Source organism: Triticum dicoccoides, chromosome 1B, assembly GCF_002162155.2.
Source record: "Triticum dicoccoides isolate Atlit2015 ecotype Zavitan chromosome 1B, WEW_v2.0, whole genome shotgun sequence".
Classification (NCBI taxonomy): Eukaryota; Viridiplantae; Streptophyta; class Magnoliopsida; order Poales; family Poaceae; genus Triticum; species Triticum dicoccoides.
The window spans coordinates 535,689,503-535,707,945 of record NC_041381.1 but is presented as its reverse complement, the minus strand read 5'-3'; the positions used below and the strand labels follow the sequence as shown (position 1 = coordinate 535,707,945).

The following is an 18,443-nucleotide window of genomic DNA, read 5'->3' as shown; positions in this document are numbered from 1 at the left end:
GTAGGGCTTCGCCTAAGCACTATGTGAATATGACCAGAGGCGTAAACTATGGAGGGGGGCGCCACACACGCCTAACAAACATTGGTGTGTGCTTTTGAGGCACCCCCTCAAATCTGAATAAGTTGATAGGAGGGAGTGCGGTGTTCTGTTCAAGATTTCTCTCAAGCCTAAACCTTCAAAGCTAACTAGTAGGCTTTGGATCCATGGCTCTGACCTGGTGGAAGGTACTCTCCAGTAGCAAAAGTGAGTTCTATGAAAAACAGTGATTCTGCTTTCCTCCGCAATTTGGCCCATAGTAAGAAAAGGTAAGGTTGCGTAAGATATGGGAACTCGTAACCGACTATCGAACACAACTGAGAGTCCACTACTGGTCAAGTACACCAATTCCGCTCATGTTAAACTTACTGGAAAAAAACTCTAGTAAAATGGTTCCAATTTGTTGGCAAACTCTTTTACCTCTCGTTCACTTTCCTTCAAACACTTCTCCTTGTTGAATGAGAATGAAGGAAGAGTGCCGAACGACTAAAGCTAACAGCCAGCCAGGATACCTAAACTGAAGAGGATGTCCCACCATAGCAAGATATGATACAGATCAATTAACTTGTAAGCCAACCTTCTCCATTGCTTTTCTTTCAACTAACTAGAAAAAGAAGGGGGCTCTTACGCGACTAGGCCGAGGAAACCTCCACTACTGGCTGAACTTAAACACATCATCCCATCCATTCCATCAAGTAAGTACGGGTCCCCAGTGACATATTAAAGAATGCCAACTTTCTCCCAACCGGTCTGTGAGAAGAAATGTCTAGATACTCGGTATGAGGAGAGCTCGGTAAGCAGGCAAAGAGCAGGGTTTGGTAGGCTCAGCCTCTTCTGGGGCAGGAAATTGGTCTATACCCACAGTTGCTTTTGTTTTTTCGTATGGCACTCTTAGGGTGATTTGCGAAGTTGTTGTTTCTGACTGTAGCCTTTAAGAAAAGAAGTGTGTCTGCATCGATCATATCAAGATTAATCTATGTTATTTTGCATAAGCATTTCATTTCACTGGGCTGCGGTTGGCCTTAGCTTTAGTAGCAGGGTTGGCGCTTTCTTTTCAATGAGGGAATGGCTGGCGCTATCACCCATGACACCTTCATCCTCAGCAACAAGTGAGTAGTTGGCATTTCCGGTTTCCGAACAAATGGATACAAATTGACCTTGTGGATCCGATGATACCACGCTTGGGAGACTTTCAGAAGAATAAGAAGAAGAAGGCGGATTCAATTATATATATATATATATATATATATATATATATATATATATATATATATATATATATATAGAGAGAGAGAGAGAGAGAGAGAGACTATTCTAATCCCGGAATTAGAATAACTATTTGGATCACGGGGCCCTATATAGGAGCAGCGGAGGTGTTCCTGAACTCACCTAAAGAAAAAAAGAAATCCCATCCCCGAACCCCACGTTCTCCCACCTCTCCATCGCTCTCTCCCTGATCCCCGTCGCCGCTATCCCCGCCCTCGAATCACCATCTACCTCTATCCACCCCGCGCGTCGGTGCCGCCGCGACCCTCGCACCTCCCCATGCACCACCACCGCTCTACCTCTCCCCCACCCGAGTCTGGCTTCCTACCGCCAACACGCGGATCTAGCCGCCACACAGGATCCCGCCACCGCGTTCGTCGCTTGCTGGGCCCGACGACGCGTCGGAAGCCAACCCGTCCGTGATCTCCGGCCAACGAGGCGCGACAGCCACCCCTCCCCCTGTTTCCACGGTGCTCGACCCGGTTGCCCGTCGCTGGCGCTCCTCCTCCCTGACCCCTTCTTCCCTGATCCACCCCGCCTCCACCTCCGGTGACGCGGTCCACCAGCCTCCTTCCCCGGCGCGAGCCACCAGCCTGACCCTCGCCGGCGTGATGCCCCTGCGCGCCGCCGTGGCACAGGCCCCCACAAGAGATCCAGCCGCGACGTACTGCTCAAAAGTGAAGGACAGCAATGAGATTCTCTCCTTCGGCGCCGGCGTCGTCGTTCTCGGCTACCTACTGCGTCAAGGACATTTATAGGCCATGAATCCAGCGGGTGCTAGCACGTCGGAAGTGGTGCTGCCACGGTGAGTTACTCCATCAGAGTGAGGACAACGACACTTCTTGCAGCAAAAAACTGCAGTGTTCTTCATTATATTTCCATAAATATTTGAGGCAATTCGTTTGTATCAGTTCAACAAAAATATTGGAAGCAGTTCCGCCGACACATGTGTGGAAGGAAAACTTCGTATGAGCAGAAGTCACACCACCCCTACAGCGAGTCTCCGGCTTCTCAGGGAGTCGATGAGGTCACCTGGGCTCCAGTAAGAAGGATGACAGGGTCAGCAAGAACGTAGATATCAGCAAGATGGCCAGGATTGGAGCGGCTTGATCTGGCTCACTCCAGCGGCTCCTCTCCTCTGTCGCTCTTGCCGGCCAAGCCAAGCTCGACATGGATGTGTGGGTGTGCATTCTCACTTTGAAGTCCGTTCTGGGCGACTCGATGTGTGTGCTCACTGTGTGGGTCGCCATCTCTCGATCCTGCCAAGCTACACCAGCACTTGTTGTTTCCTCTCCCTGCTGCAATCAGTGTTGTGAGCAACGGACAAGATGGAGGCATGGAGCTGGCGTCTGGATATGGGAAGGGAGCTGTTAATGCACTTGGCCTGCTCAACAACTGTCGTTGTGCCTGTACTTGGACGGCTGCAGATAGTGCAACCGAACGTCCGTGTGTGTTTTTGTCATCCCATTTTTATAGTTGATGCTAATGAACATTCGTTCATGTTCTTTCATAGTGTTGCTATTTACTGGAAACAATCATTGGTTTTCAGTTGGTCATTTCTTGTACTAGAACATCAGGTGCTTGTGCTAATGTCGGTGAGACAAAATTATGAAACAATATGCGGAGTAGTACTAAATCATGATAACAAGATAATTTAAAATAAAAATTGTTCATTGGATTCTGATTTAAGTGGACTTATTCTCACAAGTGTTGTTTCAAGTAGATTGGTATCTAAAAAGTTAACACAAAACACCATCCTGGAATGATTGAAATCACGGGAAAGTTGTGGAATAAAAATTGCACTCTTCCGTATTTGTTCTACATCTTTTGTTACTTGACAAAAAAGTTGATGAAGTTCATGTATTACTGTCGCTGAAAAATCTATAAAAAATAAACTCGGGGGCATTGGTAAAAAACTGGAAGTTCATGAAAGAAACTCGGGGGAGATTAAAGATATCTTAGTAGATATGACAACTCTTCCAAGTTCAAAAATAAAAACCCTTGAAGTTCAATAACAACAAAGATCGTAGAGATAAAAAAAGAAAAAATGTCATGTTCAAACATTGTACAACATGTCCTAGGGGGAAAATGTGATGTTCTAACAAAAAAAATTAGTCTAAAACATCATGGTGTACAGTTTCTTGTTATGTATTATTTCCTAAAGTTTAACAATATGTATGGATGCAAAAAACTATTATATGTTGGTTTCAATTCAAAAAGTACAAAACAAAGAAGCCCAAGTAAATTCAAATACTAGAACAAAAGGAAGTTCAAGAAAGGAGAAAAAGAACACAAAACATACACGCCATGAAAAGTAAGAAGAAAACAAGAAGTTCAATTGTAAAAGGTAGAGCAGTTTGATATTTATTTAAAAAATTAGATTTTCCAGTTACTCAAGAACAAGACCAATAAGTTCAATTTGAAATAAGGAAGAAGTTTGATGTTTCTAACAAAACTACAATCTTCACATTTCTAAAAATACACAAAAGAAGTTCAAATAAAAAGTTAGAGCGGTTCGATGTCTATACAAAATCAGTTTTTTTCGTTACTAAAGTGAAATAGAGAGAAGTTCAAATTGACAACAGATGGAAGTTCACATACTGCATGGGTGTGTGTTTCGTATGGGAAAATAGGAGTAAAAAGGCGAGTCCAAATTTTTTTTTGCTAGAAGTACAAGTGCACAAACCGGGAAAATTCAGAAAGTTCCTCTTGTTCAACAAGTTTCCACAACGGAAGCTGAAATTAAAATAACAAAAAAAGTTTATAAAAATTAATTAGTAAATGGATTTCCTTGTTTCTAAACGAGACCTAGAAGTTCAAATTAAACTAACGGGCAAATTGAAAAAAGCCGAGCTGTTCAAAAGTTAACAAAAACACACTTTCCCTCTTCTAAAAAAAGACCTAGAAGTTCAACTTTAAATAATTGAGCAGCTCGATATTTATTACATAACTAGCACTTTTCCCGTTGCTAACGAATGGCACCAAGAAATCCAAATTTAAAAAAATATGAAGCTGTTTGATGTTTATAAAAAACTCAGATTTTCCCCAATACTAAGGAATTAAACCAGGAAGTTCAATTTTTAAAAATGGAGTAGTTCAATGTATGTAAAAACTCACGTTTTCTCGTTACTAGAGAATAAAACCAAGAAGTTCAATTGGAAAAAGCGGAGCAATTTGATATTTATTTGAAAATCAGATTTTTCTAGTTACTAAAGAATAAAACCAATAAGTTCAATTTCAAAAAACGAATAAGTTCGATGTTTCTAAAAAACCTCCAATTTTCACATTTCTAAAAAATACACAATGAAGTTCAAATAAAAAAGGTAGAGTGGTTCAATGTCTATAAAATATCAGATATTTTCACGTAATAGGGAGAAATTCAGATTGATAACTACCAGAAGTTCACGTACTACACGGTGTGCATTTTGTATAAATTTTTTAATGAAAAAGCAAAGGCTAAAGATTTTGTTTTTAGAAGTTCAAGTGCTCGGCCTGATAAAGTTCAAAAATTGTTGTGAGAGAGGTTGAACAAAAATACGTGACAGAAGTTCAAGGTGAAAACAAGAAGAAGGACCGACGAATGGATGCGAAAATTACAAACGAAAAATATGTCACAGAAGTTCAACGTGAAAACAGCAGGAAGTTCGACTACTATAGTGAATGAATTTGAGATGAAAAACTTTTAAAATCGTCGCGAGTGTGAAAAAATGATCAACATGGGAAAGTTGCATGTTTACATTAGCCTTCCACCGGTATATTATTTGCTCAACTCCGGTGAGTGTTCCGGTGAGTGGATGGAGAGCTACGGCAAAAAAGCACGTGAAAAAACAGAGTGAAGTTCAGGTAGACGTGCCGAGAAGTTCAGGTTCTTCATGTGGTGCATTTTCGAAGAATCTGTTTCGCGATAAAGGCAGAACGAATGATCTCTTCATTTTTGAAATTACTTGAAAACGGCTAGGAATCAGAGAAAACCATAAACACGAAAAGGTTTTGCATTTTCCTTAGCTTTTCAACGGTATATTATTTGCCCCGTTCCCATAAAGTTTATAGAAATTATGCCAAAAATATGTTTTTATCCATTTTTAAAACTGACGTAAAACAGTAAGGAATTGGGAGAAACAATATATACCAAAAAGTTTCGCATTTCCTCAAGCTTTCCAACGCCATATCATTTGCTAAATTCGGACATACGGTTAAAAAATTAGCTCGAAAATACAAACTCGGTGCAACTTGGACCGTTTTATAAATCACTTTTAAACCGTTTAAAATTAGAAAAAACTTTTAACATGAAAAAGTAGCGCAATTTCATAAGCTTTCCAACGCCATATCATTTGCCTCAATTAGATTAGCCATTTAGAAATGACATCGAAAATACGAACTCGGCTATTCAGTTTGTGAAATTTTACGATTTTCCAAATTACTCTTTAACCATAGGGAATTAGAGAAAAACTTTCAACATGTGGAAAGAGCGGTTTTGCAGCAGCTTTCCAACACCATATTATTTGCCTCATTCCGATAAACGGTTTAGAAATGCGATCGAAATTACGATTCACGGTTTTTGTGTGAAGAAAAAACGGTTTTCAAAACTGCTCTTAAACCGCTTACATTTTCCGAAAAATTTAACTTGGGTCATGATACTCGTGTCCATAGCTTTCCAACGGTATATCGCAAGCCCCATTTGGGCAATGTTGACAGAAGTTCAACCTAGCACTAGGGGAAGTTCAGGTCGAACAAGTCAGGCAGTAAAATTGCAAAAAACGCAATTTCATCACGACCCGACAGCAAAATCGGCCAGCGAGCAAGATTTCTATTTAAAATAGGTATTTAGTTGCTAAAAAACGTTTCTATATTACGCTAACATCATATAGAACACTACTGACCAGAATAATTCGCGGGGGAAGCCACGGTTGCAAAGATAGCCCGATGGTCGGGTTCGTACAGAGGGAAGTCTAGGCGCGTGTACAAACAAAAATACATCACAGAAGTTCAACGTGAAAACAGCATGAAGTTCAACTACTATGCTGAATGAATTTCAGATGAAAAACTTTTGAAACCATTGCGAGTATGAAAAAATGATCAACACGGAAAAGTTGCGTCTTTACAATAGCTTTCCATCGGTATATCACTTGCTCAATTCCGGTGAGTGGATGGAGAGCTACGAGCAGTGGATGAAGATCTATGAGCAAAAAAATCACGTGAAAAACAGAGTGAAGTTGAGGTACACGCACCGAGAAGTTCAGGTTCTTCACGCGGTGCATTTTCGAAGAATCTGTTTCGCGATAGAGGCAGAACAAATAATCCTGCCGTTTTCGGAATTACTTGAAAACGGCTAGGAATCAGAGAAAACCATCAACATGAAAAAGTTTCACATTTTCTGTAGCTTTTCAACGGTATATTATTTGCCAAATTCTGGGAAAGTTTGTAGAAATTACGTTCAAAATACAGTTTTCGCCATTTTCGAAACTGACTTAAAACCGTAAAAATTGGGAGAAACAATACATACCAAAAAGTTTCGCATTTGTTCAAGCTTTCCAACGCAATATCATTTGCTGCATTCGGACGTACGGTTAAAAAATTAGCTCGAAAATATGAACTCGGTAGGACTTGGACCATTTTCTAAATTACTCTTAAACCATTCAAAATTAGAAAAAAACTTTCAAGATGAAAAAGTAGCGTATTTTCATAAGCTTTCCAACGCCATATCATATGCCTCCATTGGATTAGCCGTTTAGAAATGGTATCGGAAAAACGAACTCAGCTGTTCGGTTTACGAAATTTTACGTTTTTTCAGATTATGAGTTATGTGTTTTTGATGACTGAAGTTTGTTCGGAGTCCTGGATGAGATGACAGATGTGACGAGGAGTCTCAAAATGGTCGAGACATAAAGATTTATAGATTGGAAGGCTATATTTGGACATCGGAATGGTTCCGGATGAGTTCGGGTATTTTCCGGAGTACCGGGAGGTTACCGGAACCCCCCGGGGAGTTGATGGGCCTTAGTGGGCCTTAGTGGGAAGGAGAGGTAGCGGCCAGGAGGTGGCGCCCCCAAGCCCAGTCCGAATTGGACAAGGGGTTGGGGGTGCGGCCCCCCTCTCCCTTCCTTCCCCCTTCTCCTTGAGGTGGAATCCTACTAGGACTTGGAGTCCTAGTAGGACTCCCCTCTCCCAGCGCGCCTAGCTAGGGCCAACTGGCCTCCCCCTCCCTCCTTTATATACGGGGGCAGGGGGAACCCTAGAACACACCAAGTTTTGCCTTAGCCGTGTGCGGTGCCCCCCTCCACAGTTACACACCTCGATCATATAGTCGTAGTGCTTAGGTGAAGCCCTGCGCCGGTAACATCATCATCACTGTCGCCACGCTGTCGTGCTGATGGAACTCACCCTCATCCTCAACTGGATCAAGAGCACGAGGGACGTCATCGAGCTGAACATGTGCTAAATGCGGAGGTGCCTTACGTTCGATACTTGGATCGGTTGATTGCGAAGACGTTCGACTACATCAACCGCGTTACTAAACGCTTCCGCTTTCGGTCTACGAGGGTACATGGACACACTCTCCCATCTCGTTTCTATGCATCTCCTAGATAGATCTTGCGTGATCGTAGGATTTTTTTGAAATACTACGTTCCCCAACAGTGGCATCTGAGCCAGGTGTATGCATAGATGTTATATGCACGAGTAGAACACAAATAGTTGTGGGCGATAATAGTCATACTGCTTACCACCAACGTCCTACTTTGATTCGGCGGTATTGTTGGATGAAGCGGCCCGGACCGACATTACATGAACGCGTTCATGAGACTGGTTGTACCGACGTGCTTTGCACATAGGTGGCTGGTGGGTGTATGTTTCTCTAACTTTAGTTGAATCGAGCTTGACTATGGCCGGTCCTTGTTGAAGGTTAAAACATCACACTTGATGAAAAATTGTGTGGTTTTTATGCGTAGGTAAGAATGGTTCTTGTTAGAAACCCGTAGCAGCCACGTAAAATTTGCAACAACAAAGTAGAGGACGTCTAACTTGTTTTTGCAGGGCTTGCTGTGATGTGATATGGTCAAGACATGATGTGATATAAATTGTTGTATGAGATGATCATGTTTTGTAACAGAGTTGTCGGCAACTGGCAGGAGCCATGTGGTTGTCGCTTTATTGTATGCAATGCAATCGCCATGTAATTGCTTTACTTTATCACTAAGCGGCAGCGATAGTCGTAGAAGCAATAGTTGGCGAGACAACAACGATGCTACGATGGAGATCAAGGTGTCGCGCCGGTGATGATGGAGATCATTATGATGCTTCGGTGATGGAGATCATGAGCACAAGATGATGATGGCAATATCATGTCACATATTTTGATTGCAATGATGTTTATCTTTTATGCATCTTATTTTTCTTAGTATGGCGGTAGCATTATAAGATGATCCATTACTAAATTTCAAGGTACAAGTGTTCTCCCTGAGTATGCACCGTTGCTACAGTTCGTCGTGCCGAGACACCACGTGATGATCGGGTGTGATAAGATCTAGGTTCGCATACAACGGGTGCAAGCCAGTTTTGCACGTGCAGAATGCTCAGGTTAAACTTTACGAGCATAGCATATGCAGATATGGCCTCAGAACACTGAGACCGAAAGGTCGAGCGTGAATCATATAGTAGATATGTGATGTCTACTATGCACCTTTATTCTTGTAGACACGTGTTGGGCCCTCCAAGCGCAGAGTTTTGTAGGACAGTAGCAATTTTCCCTCAAGTGGATGACCTAAGGTTTACCAATCCGTGAGAGGTGTAGGATGAAGATGGTCTCTCTCAAACGACCCTGCAACCAAATATAAGAAATCTCTTGTGTCCCCAACACACCTAATACAATGGAAAATTGTATAGGTGCACTAGTTTGGCAAAGAGATGGTGATAAAAGTGTAATATGGATAGTAGATGTTGGTTTTTGTAATCTGAAATTATAAAAACAACAAGGTAACCAATAGTAAACGGGCGCAAAAATGGTATTGCAATGCTTAGAAACAAGGCCCAGGGTGCATACTTTCACTAGTGCAATCTCTCAACAATGCTAACATAGTTGGATCATATGATTATCCCTCAAAGTGCAATAAAGAATCACTCCCGAGTTCCTATTACCGGAGAACAAATGATGTAAATTGTTTGTAGGGTACGAAACCACCTCAAAGCTATTCTTTCCATTTGATCTATTCAAGAGTTCGTACTAAAATAACACAAAGCTATTCTTTCCGTTCAATCTATCCAAGAGTTTGTACTAGAATAACACCATATAACACATATCAACCAACTCTAATGTCACCTAGATACCGCAATGTCACCGCGAGTACCCGTGAGTTAATTATACGATATGCATCAAACAATTTCAGATTCATAATGTTCAATCCACACAAAAAACTACAAGGGGACCCCAAAGTTTGTAACGGAGAAAACATAATAAAAACGTGCATCAACCCCTATGCATAGATTACCCCAATATCACCTGGGCAATCCGCAAGTTGAGTGCCATAACATATATCAAGTGAATGAAAATAATACCCCATTGTCACCACGGGTATTCATATGCGATTTGTGAATAGGAACCTGTTAGATGTTGATGATGTTTCACCGGAAACGGCGCCAACAATTCCTTTTGATGCGGCTTGCCCAATGTCGGCATTTCCCCAAAGAGGAAGGGATGATGCAGCACAGCAACGGTAGGTATTTCCCTCAATGATGAGACCAAGGTTATCGAACCAATAGGAGAACCAAGCAACACTACATAAACGGTACCTGCACACAAAGAACAAATACTTGCAACCTGACATGTTAAAGGGGTTGTCAATCCCTTTTGGGTAACGATGCCAGAAATTGGCGAGTTGACGGGAGAAACTTGTAATAAATTGATAGATGGAAATAAAAGCAAATAGAATTCAGCGAGGTATTTTTGGGTTTTTGATAATGTAAATCTAAAAATCTAAAAATAAAAGTGAATACAAATAGATCTCGAAGGCAAATATAATAAAGAAGAGACCTGTGGTACGTAGATTTCCCTAGTGGCTTCTCTCGAGAAAAATAGCATACAGTGGGTAAACAAATTACTGTTGGGAATTGATAGAACTTCAAATAACCTTGAAAATATCCAAGCAATGATCATTATATAGGCATCACGTCCAAGATTAATAGACCGAGTCCTTCCTGCATCTACTACTATTACTCCACACATCGACCGCTATCCAACATGCATCTAGTGTATTAAGTCATGGAGAAATGGAGTAATCCCATAAGGATGATGACATGATGTAGACAAGATCTATTTATGTAGAAATAGACCCCATCTTGTTATCCTTAATAGCAACGATACATATGCATTGGTTCCATTTCTGTCACTGGGATCAAGCACCGTAAGATCGAACCCATCACAAAGCACCTCTTCCCATGGAAAGAAAAATTGATCTAGTCGGCCTAAGTAAACCAAAGATTTGAAGAAGAAGTACGAGGCTATAAGTAATCATGTGAAGGAAATATGCCCTAGAGGCAATAATAAAGTTGTTATTTATATTTCCTTATATCATGATAAATGTTTAATATTCATGCTAGAATTGTATTAACCGGAAACTTAGTACATGTGTGAATACATAGACAAAACATATGGTCCCTAGTATGCCTCTACTAGACTAGCTTGTTAATCAAAGATGGTAATGTTTCCTAACCATAGACTTGTGTTGTCATTTGATAAACGGGATCACATCATTAGAGAATGATGTGATGGACATGACCCATTCGTTAGCTTAGCGTAATGATTGATAAGTTTATTGCTATTTCTTTCTTCATGACTTATACATGTTCCTCTCACTATGAGATTATGCAACTCTTGAATACCGGAGGAACACCTTGTGTGCTATCAAACGTCACAACGTAACTGGGTGATTATAAATATGCTCTACAGGTGTCTCCAAAGGTGTTTGTTGGGTTGGCATAGATCAAGATTAGGATTTTTTACTCCATGTATCGGAGAGGTATCTCTGGGCCCTCTCGGTAATGCTCATCACTATAAGCCTTGCAAGCAATGTGACTAATGAGTTAGTTGTGGGATGAAGCATTACGGAACGAGTAAAGAGACTTGCCGGTAACGATATTGAACTAGGTATGAGGATACAACGATTCAATCTCGGGCAAGTAACATACCAATGACAAAGGGAACAACGTATGTTGTTATGCGGTTTGACTGATAAAAGATCTTCGTAGAATATGTAGGAGCCAATATGAGCATCCAAGTTCCGCTATTGGTTATTTATCGGAGATGTGTCTCTATCATGTCTACATAGTTCTCGAACCCGTAGGGTCCACACGCTTAATGTTCGATGACGATTTGTATTATGAGTTATGTGTTTTTGATGACTGAAGTTTGTTCGGAGTCCTGGATGAGATGACGGACGTGACGAGTCTCGAAATGGTCGAGACATAAAGATTTATATATTGGAAGGCTATATTTGGACATCGGAATGGTTCCAGATGAGTCTGGTTATTTTCTGGTGGAATCCTACTAGGACTTGGAGTGGAATCCTACTAGGACTTGGAGTCCTAGTAGGACTCCCCTCTCCGAGCGCGCCTAACTAGGGCCGACCGGCCTCCCCCTCCCTCCTTTATATACGGGGGCAGGGGGCACCCTAGAACACACCAAGTTTTGCCTTAGCCATGTGCGGTGCCCCCCTCCACAGTTACACACCTCGATCATATCGTCGTAGTGCTTAGGTGAAGCCCTGCACCGGTAACATCATCATCACTGTCGCCACGCTGTCGTGCTGATGGAACTCACCCTCGTCCTCAACTGGATCAAGAGCACGAGGGACGTCATCGAGATGAACGTGTGCTAAACGCGGAGGTGCCGTACAGTTGGTAGTTGGATCGGTTGATTGCGAAGACGTTCGACTACATCAACCGCATTACTAAACGCTTCCGCTTTCGGTCTACGAGGGTACATGGACACACTCTCCCATCTCGTTTCTATGCATCTCCTAGATAGATCTTGCGTGATCGTAGGATTTTTTTTGAAATACTATGTTCCCCAACAGTGGCATCTGAGCCAGGTGTATGCAAAGATGTTATATGCACGAGTAGAACACAAAGAGTTGTGGGCGATAATAGTCATACTGCTTACCACCAACGTCCTACTTTGATTCGGCGGTATTGTTGGATGAAGCGGCCCGGACCGACATTACATGACCGCGTTCATGAGACTGGTTCTACCGACGTGCTTTGCACATAGGTGGCTGGCGGGTGTCTGTTTCTCCAACTTTTGTTGAATCGAGCTTGACTATGGCCGGTCCTTGTTGAAGGTTAAAAAGTCCGCCGCATCCATGTCAGACGCTCGTCGAGCCCGCACCGAGCGCCGGGCCGCTCTTGCCACTCGCGTCGCCCAGACGGCCCCCATCGGCGGATGCCCCCGCCGTTCCCCGTCGACTGCCATCAATGCCGCCACCGGCCCGGCGGGGAACAAGCAGCTGGCGTCATCCCTGCATCCTTTGGTGTGGCGAGAAGGCCGCACCGCCACCCCATCGCTGACTCCAGCCGGTTCCTCGTCCCACGCCCGTCGCGCTCCTGCGGACGCGCATGACGCGCCGCTCCTCGCGCAGGATCTCCTGCACTACCGTCCCGTCGATGACCTATACGACGAGTGGCTCGCCCACATCACCGAGCTCGTCAGCGCCGCTGGGGCCTCCCCTGCGCCATCCCTCTCCCTGTAGCGCGCCCCGCCTTGCGCAGGCAATGAAGATCCTGGGGCGCCTCAGCCGCCTCCCCCTCACGAGGGTGCCTTGACCCCAAGGCGCATGGCCCCTGGACAGGACCCGCTCCGTCCGGCGCCAGCACAGCAAGAGAAGAGCTGCCAAGAGATCCCTTGTCCCCAAGAAGCTGCACGTGTGCTCCCCGCACCGGACCGTCACGACCGCGCTCCTGCTCCAGTGTGCCAAGACCCCGCGCTGCTCCTGGTGGCAGCGCACGGAAACTTCCAAGATCAAGCTCTCCGTCACCAAAGGCCTCCCTTGGCCACTGCGGGCTACCGTGCCTTCACCGCTGAGCTGCGCAGTGTGGCATGGCCGGGCAAGTTCAAGCCAGATCTGCCCCCGTGCTACGATGGCATGGCTGACCCTGCGGAGTTCCTCTAGCTCTATGAGCTGGGCATAGAAGCCGCCAATGGGGACGAGAAGGTCATGGTGAACTGGTTTACCATGGCGCTCAAGGACGGTGCCCGCACCTGGCTCCTGAACCTGGCTCCTGGCACGATTTCCTCCTGGGACGAGATGCGCACCTGCTTCATCGCCAACTTCCAAGGCACCCGCGACCGGCCCCCGGCCATGAGCGACTTGCGCCGCATCAAGCAGCAGCCAAGAGAGACCCTGCAAAAGTTCATCCAGCGTTTCAACAACGCTCGCCTTAAGATCCCCAGGGTGTCTGAGGAGGCCATCATCTCAGCCTTCTCTGACGGCGTGCGAGACGTCAAGATGAAAGAGGAGCTTCAATCCATGAAGACTTGTGCACCTCCCTGGAGCTGTTCAATTTGGCGACCAAGTGTGCCAGGGTTGAGGAAGGACGCCTTTCCCTCCTTGAGCTGGCGACTGCCGACCCAGAAGAGAAGAAGCCCAAGGTCAAGGACGTGAAGCGCAAGGGGGCTGTCGTGCTTGCAGCAGAGCCAGACACCAAGCGAGGCAGGGATCAGCCTGAGTCATCCAAGGGCAGCCGGTACTGCATGTACCACGACCTCCACACCCACAACACCAACGAATGCCAAGAGCTCAGGGCCGTGCGGGACGTGCGTGCCGGCCAACGCCCCGAGCGCAGCGACCAGGGCTATGGCCGAGGAGGAGGAAGAGGTGGAGGACGATGGGAAGACCGTGGCCCTCGCCAAGGGTGGCATGACCGACCTCACGAGGACCGCTAGCAGGACCAGCCTCGCGAGGGAGGATGGAGGGATCAGCCTCGCGAGGATCGCCCACAAGGCAACGCGGGCCTCCCTTGTCTGCCACCACAGCCGAGCAGGAATGAAGACCATCATCAGGACGAGGGGGCTGGAGGCTTCCAGGAGCCGCGCGCAATATCTTGCATCTTGGGCGGTGCTCAGGCCCCGGCCTCTCAGAGCATTTTCAAGCAATTCGCTCGCGAAGTGAATGCAGTCCTCCCCAAGCTCGAGGCCACACGCCCTCTCACGTGGTCAGCGTGCGCCATCACATTCAGCTCAGCGGATCAGCTCAAGTGCACGGCCACAGCCGGAGTCTTCCCGATGCTTTGTTCCCCAATCATCAGCAATGTGCAAGTCACTAGGACCCTCATTGATGGCGGAGCAGGGCTCAATGTCCTGTCCGTCGAGACATTCAACAATCTCCAAGTGCCATACAATCAGCTTCAGCCAACCAAGCCTTTCTCAGGAGTCACTGATGGTTCCATTGTTCCAATAGGGCAGGTCCGCCTTCCTATTACCTTCGGGAAGCATGACAACTACCGCACCGAGCTCATTGACTTCGACGTTGCCCACATCCGCCTGCCGTACAATCCCATCCTCGGGTACCCAGCTCTGGCCAAGTTCATGGTCATGACTCATCACGGCTACAATGTCCTCAAGATGCCAGGAAGCGGTGGAGTCATCACGGTGCCTAGTGAAGAGAGAGATGATGTGTGTTCTCTGGAGCGTGCTTTTCAAGCCGCGTCAATCGAAGACCCAGATCACAGGAGCGGAAGGCCCCCCGAGGCAGTCCCTAAGAAGAAGAAGACATCGCCTGGTCCGAACCCTCGGGAGGCAGGCCCCTCAAGATTCGCTCCCGTTCAGGGGGCGCCTCCTTCTGTCGCATAGGAAGGTGCGCCCAGCGCCCTCCTCGAGCAAGGCTTGGGGGCTCTCTCCTGGAGGGCCATCGACTTTGCTAAGATCACGAGGGAGGCGATCGGGCACCACTTGGAGGCGTGTTTCAAAGCACATTTCCCTCAGAAAGGAGGAAGGCAAGGAGGGCCAAACCCTCAGGAGTTCGTCAGCGAGATCATTCAGGAGCTGCAGGAGTCAAGAGTCATGAGTGGCAGCCGCAGCTTACCCGCCGTAGCTCCCCATCCGGGCGAGGATGGTGGGCTGCACGTCTACATCGACATACCAGGACTCAACCGAGCCGCCTCTCAGGAGCGCCTCTGGCCCTCGCGCGTGGGATGCTGCGAAGGTCCACCCCACAGCTATGTTCGCATGCCTTACGGCTTGCCGAATGCGGCCGCTGTGCGTCAGCGCCTCATGAGGAGCATCCTGGAGGCTCAAGCGGCCAGACATTCCACAGTCCTGGCAGAGATGGAGATGGTCCGCGAGGAGCCGCCAGCGCCTCCGGAGTCTCCCGAGGCTCCTAGGCCTGGGGGCTTGTAAAGATCGGCTTCCGCAGCGCACACCGTCCGCTACTTCAGCATCCCTTCATCTTCAACATCATCAGGTGACATCCTTCGAGTTTCATTTTTAGCTGGGAGCGCCCCCAGGGCTGCATCATTCCCAGGCCGCGTGGGTCCGTCCCTGCGGCATGTATCCCTTTTGTTCATGTTTTTAGCTTACTTTGTTGGGGGCGCCCCTCGGGCTGCATTATCCCCAAGCCACTCGGGCCTGACCCGGCGGCATGTATCCCTTTCGCGTTTATTCGGGTCGTGCATTTGACCCACCATGATCATTACTTGATGCCTATGGCGGCACCCCTCTTCCCTCATGCCAGCCGCTTGCATGTTAAAGGGGGGGGGGGGTACCTGAGCATCACGACTCACGGACTCTTACTGGCTCTCCAGCCCTCACCTCCTGGCCTTGTCCACGGCATCGTGACCTAGAATACCAGCGATGTCTAAGCTCGCTCGAGGGCCGGGACCTGAGGACGTAGAGCGTCGGCATCTAACCGAATTTGTAGGAGGACATTACAAGTAAAGGCCCAGAGCGAGGCGCAACCCACCTTGCGGTAGGGCCTCGTGAGTCCCGCGCTGGCTCACGAGTGCCTAGATACACCTCGTCAGGCCCTACCGTGCCAGCCACGTGTCAGGGCGGGGCTGTACACTCCATAGATTGTTTTCACAATGCCAAACATAAGTTTAAACGCCTCCACGAGGCATGATGCATATTGCAGGAGCTAAAAATAGGACAGGAGCCGTGAAGGGGTCACTTTCCGGCAGTGCCATCGCTGGTGTTGGAGTTACGCTAGGCGGCTTCGCCTCGCGGAGCCTCAGGATCGGCGGCATCTCGCCTTGGCTTGGTGCTGAAGGCGCGGAACCTCGCCAGCAGAGCCTCCGCTCGACCCTTCACGACCTCAGCAGCGGCAGTGGCAAGCTCGCCGCTCGTAGGCTCCAGCAGGCTATCAAGGTCAATGTTGGGGTCGCGAAGGTAGACGTGGGTGAAGACGCGCGTCAGCGCTGTAGAAGAAAGGACACGCGCCTCAGCCTCGGCCGTGGGGCCAAGGCCGATGGCGACATCTTCAAGGGCACAGACCAGGAAGGGAAGCAACTTGGAAGGGCCGTCCTTGGTGCCGGCCAGTGGTTTTTCCAGGTCGCCATCGTAAAGCGTCTTCAGCGAGGTGCGAGCCCTCTCCTCCAGCTTCGTGAAGGCCACGTGGTCCTCGGCCAGGACCCGCGCCCTGCCGTCCAGCTCGACCCTCTTCGCCTCCAACGCCTGCTCCAGTGTATCTAAGCGACCATGGCGTTCATCAAGCTTGGCATCCTGTTCCTTGGCGGCAGTCTTGCGAGTCTTCATCTCTTCCTCCTTCTCCAGGCAGTCAAGGACCTCCTTGGCGAGCTGGTCGTGCAGGCCTTGCAGCTCGCTCTCCAGCGCCTTGCAGCGGCCCCGGACATCCGCAACCTCACCCAAGGCGGCGTCACGAGCGGCCTTGGCCTGGAAGATGGCCTGCTTCTCCTCATCGCAAGCCGTCGCGGCTTGAACCAGCGCCGCTCGAACTGAAGCATTAGAGCGGACCTAGCCGGAGGCCAGCTCTAGGCGCCCGGCCACCAAGCGAGGGTCGGCGCCCTGAAGATCTTCTCGCAGCCGGTCTAGCTCAGCAGCAGCATGATCCAGGACGGTAGAAGGAGTCGGAGAAATGGCAGTTGGCAGAGTAGGAGGAGAAGACGGCAGCGTGATCACAGCACCATGAGTTGGGACCTTTTGAGCCCCGATGACTGCGGCAGTGGTGTCAGGCGAGGACGCCTAGAGAGTCGCTTGGGCCACGGGGGCTGAGCTCGCCCTGGCACGCCCCGCTTGGCCTCGCGAGGATGACCGGGCAGGAGAGGCCCGGGCTTTGCCGCTCGCTTCTCCCGCGGGTGGAAGTGCTGCCCCGGACGAAGCCTCAGGAGCCCCTTCAGCCTTTTCGCCGCAGGCACCGGCCTAGCCAAGGAATATGGACGTCAAGCCTCAGCAACAAAGCAAGAAGCAAAACGAGAATCAAGCACTTACTGGTCATCGCCCGCGTCTCAAGGAACCTCCGGCCAAACTTGAAGCCCGAGAGCCGGCTACTGGGGTCAACCTCAGGAGACTTGGGAGCAGGAGGCACGTCTGCAGATCGCCTCGGAGCCGGAGCAGGCCCGCGGAGAACCAGCCCCGTTCTATCATTCTTCGGGATCAGGGGCGAGCACTCACCGCCTCGCTCGTTGCCATCCTCGTTGTCGTTCGGCATGAGGCGAAGAAAGCGGGACCTGCACCGAGGGAGGGGCTGTCTCGATTCCCCGTCGGTCGCCTCGGAATCGGGCTCTTCTTCCTGCCCCTCTTCTTCCTCATCTCTGCCGGAGTCACCGAAGGATACGTTCACCGTCGCCAGGGCTGCCAGGTCCTCAGGAACCTCCGCGGGCACATGCCCATCACCGTTGAAAGCAGGCATGGAGTTCACCACCTGCTCCCAATCATCCCGAAGGAACAGCGGTACAGGAGCACCTTCCAATATCGCCACGTCTCCCCCAACCAAGGATTGCAGGACTCCGGCCAGATCTCCATCGGCCAAGACTACGGAGCTCGGGCGAAGGGCGGCATTGGCCCCCCGAGCCTCCACAGCGGGAGCGAGTGTTCCCGAAGCAGAGCCACCCGGTGCTCCAGGAACTCCCTCAGGAGCGACGCCCCGGTCAGCTTCGCCGTCACCATGTTGCCCGGCCACAGGTCCGCGTCCATGCTCTCC

At 48.2% G+C, this 18,443-nt stretch overlaps 1 long non-coding RNA gene across 1 annotated transcript; it reads left to right on the top strand.

Moving 5' to 3' along the window:
• Positions 1-1,444: 1,444 nt before the first annotated feature.
• Positions 1,445-2,812, top strand: LOC119347743. The gene is made up of 2 exons (XR_005168528.1): positions 1,445-2,107; positions 2,214-2,812. It is a non-coding gene; the product is annotated as an uncharacterized LOC119347743 (long non-coding RNA).
• Positions 2,813-18,443: the final 15,631 nt, after the last annotated feature.